Source organism: Myotis brandtii, unplaced genomic scaffold (assembly GCF_000412655.1).
Source record: "Myotis brandtii unplaced genomic scaffold, ASM41265v1 scaffold313, whole genome shotgun sequence".
NCBI classification, from domain to species: domain Eukaryota; kingdom Metazoa; phylum Chordata; class Mammalia; order Chiroptera; family Vespertilionidae; genus Myotis; species Myotis brandtii.
Genome location: NW_005361994.1, coordinates 2122438 through 2125468, shown reverse-complemented (window position 1 = coordinate 2125468; position 3031 = coordinate 2122438). Strand labels below are relative to the sequence as shown.

The 3031-nt window shown below is 52.2% G+C and overlaps 1 protein-coding gene across 1 annotated transcript in view; it reads right to left on the bottom strand.

Annotated features, from left to right (window-relative positions):
- The window catches only part of LOC102258829 (cadherin-8), a 187224-nt gene extending 184944 nt beyond the window's left edge, over positions 1-2280 (bottom strand). The window contains exon 1 of the mRNA XM_014542798.1: positions 2247-2280. The gene's annotated coding sequence lies outside the window, so the exon portion shown is untranslated. The remainder of the gene's footprint in view (positions 1-2246) is intronic.
- Positions 2281-3031: the final 751 nt, after the last annotated feature.

Genomic DNA, 3031 nt, shown 5'->3' with positions numbered 1-3031 from the left:
GTGTGTGTGTGTGTGTGTGTGTGTGCGCGCGCGCGCACGCTCACACAAGAATCAGCTGTGACTTCATTCTATGCTCCGTAGCAGGTGTATAATACACCAAAGTTCAGAGCCGCTTCCCAAACTAAAAAGCCAAGTTAATCCATTTCAGCCGTGAATGCCCACAGTGCCGAAAACAAAGAGAAAACTGCATTTTTCCTGCCTCTCTGCATAGCGGTGTGAGAAATATCAAATGACTGAAGCGAGCAGCAGCACTGGCACGGGATTTCCGCGGGAGTCCTGGGACCTTCTAGTGCCTTGCTAATTAAAAGGCTGCTCTGCTTCTGCTTGCTCCTGAGTTTGTCAAACACAAACCTCTGCTGATGGGCCGGAAAAGTGTTGTTGAAAATATACATGGAATGTCATTCTACCCCTGAGAAGCTTCTGGTTTTGCGTGGACAATTTGCTCCACTGGAATGTCGAGGAAGCTATAAGGAGTGCCACCTTGAGTAGAAAAATAAAGATGCTTATTTTTCTTTAGCGCGTTGAAGTACTGACAACATGTTTTTCTGAACAGCTGAGGTATGGAGTCTAAACTTTCCTATCTGGGCTTGTTCCTTTTCCCTCGCCAATAACCAGTGGAAGGAACCTAGAAGCAAAGCCCAGAGGCGCAATTTCTTGAACAGAATCATTATACCCTCATTCTGTGGAGTTTCCTAGTTTTGGCTCCAACAATCGGGTGCTCTCTGGGAACCAGGAGCACCAGACCTTAAATACTTTACAAGGAAATGTTGCGTCAGGAGTGCATGCATATAACAGCCTTTCAAAATACTTTCTCAAGTGGCCTATTCCTTTCTGCTGAGCGTGTTTTAGGGAATGTTTTTTACATCCAGCATACCACCGTTGGCTACTTAAAGTGTGCTCATTGCTAAATTCAGGGGTGGCTTTGGACAACTGCTGCCTTGACCAGAGTTCTGCATGATACTCCGATAGAGTTATTTTCCAGGGTAAAGACTCCCTTCCCTTTAGAGCTGATGTGTGCGGAGCAGGCACCCGGAGCTGCTCTTCCAGTGAGGGCTGCTGCCAAACTGTGCTGCAGCTAAATTTCTAAGACCCTCCAGAGCTCCCGAAATCCATGCCGGGCACCCAAACGGTAGCCCCCCAAATGCTAGTGTCTTGAGTGGAGTGGGGTACCTATCTGGAATCTTGAGAGTTTTAGGAGATTGTAGATTGAGAATGGAATGAAACCAAAGCACTTCATTGTAATGGTAACACTAATTGCAGGGGGAAAAGAGATTGAAAAGTTGGAATGACGGCTTCACTGCACAAATTTCGGAAAACATGAGTCCGTGTCCCCCAAACATCTAGCCCATGTGTGATGGTCAGGGGATGCCCTGCCACTCCTTTGGGCACGTGGGGGACAGAGTAAGGAAGATGGACAGCCCTGCAGGGAGGGAGCCCCAGAGTTGCCGGCAGCCTCTTCTCTGTTTTCACAACAGATTTTTTTTCTCAACTCTGAGCCCTTTTCAGGGCCCAGAAAATAACATCTCAAAGGTGATTTAAAATCCCGCAACTGCTCCAGCATGGAATGGCTATGTGACGGGGCGCTTCTCATTAGCGGAAGCCGATTTACAAAATATTAGGATTCATAGTATTATTTAATAAGAGGGCTAGCTCTCCAATTTCTTTCAGCCACAGAGCTCGGGGAAGTGGAAAAACATGTCTGGACATGATAATTACGGAGAACTCCCTTGGAGTGGAAAAGAAAATGTAACCCTCAGAGAACATTCTTCAATGGTACCAGGTCTCTCAGCAGAGAAACTCCTCTCTCTCTCTCTCTCTCTCTCTCTCTCTGCCACACACACGCACACGCAGACACGCAGACACACTCCAGATGAACCCCCTGCAAAAGTGGACACAGCTGGTGAAGGCAAAGGCAGCAGCCAGGCAGGGATCTCAGTTGTGTCTGGCGTGAAAGATGGGGCTCATTTTGCATGCAGTGAGGTACAGCCGCGAGGCGAGGGTGAAAGGATGGAAAATCCCGATCTCCAATCCGACATAAATATCTCTTTCCCACGTCTACTTTTCCAGTTGGAAGGCTCCTATAATGAAGCTGGAGGTGAGCGCCCAGGGGGGGCTGCTAACCATGGAGACTGCCGTCAGGAGTGTTGTAAAGGGGACCGGCGCTTCCCCAGGGCCCCGATCAACCCCAGTCCCTCCTCTGGGCTCGGCGACAGTACCCGGAGCCCCAGGGCAGTGCCCTTGCCTACCTCCTTGGCGGGTGTCCCCTCCTTCCCACGGCCAGCCCACAAGTCCTGGGGAGCCGGCTAAGAAGGCAGCCCAGCCGGCTGAGCTCATTAGCAGCTCTAGCGCTAAAGGAGTGAGGGCTCCTCTCCTGCCTCTTAAAGAGGAAACTCTTGTGGAATCTTCAGGAAAAGGGTGGGAAAGTTGAAAGGACCCTGTCTCCCTCCGGCTCGCTCCATGCTAAGATCCAGCCTTTCATTGGAGCCGAAGTGAGCAGCTGCCAGCCCGGGGTTCCATTACAGACTAATGTTGTGCGTTTGCAACAATCAACAATTAATGTTGTTTGATTTCTTACATTGAGCAACCCAAGCAAACAGCTGCTCTCTCCGCTCGCGGAGGCAGAGGGCTGGTCCTTCGCTCGCCACCGGCTCTGTGCCTACGGGGAAGGGCCCACGATAAGGAAACTTTGAGATTTCGGCCACATTGGGGAGCGGGGGGAGCTTTGGTCTCGGGGAGGGAAAAGGCGGAGGAAAATGTAGATACCTGTTGGCATCACCGTTGGCGGGGGCAGGTCTTCGCCGTCTCCAGCCTCGGCTAGAGCCTGGGAGACCCGGGGCAGGTCCCTGAGGAACCTGTTACGCAGAACCCAGGCGAGAGCCCTCTCTTCCTCGGGTCCTGCGAGGGGTGCGGCCCGCCCCCCAAGGGCTGGCGGGTGGGAGTCGTGAGATGACAGCGCAGCTGCAGGTTCTGCAGGCGCTGGGAGAGGAGGGGGTGGGGGAACCGAGACGTCCCCGGCTCCGGGGGCCTCGGC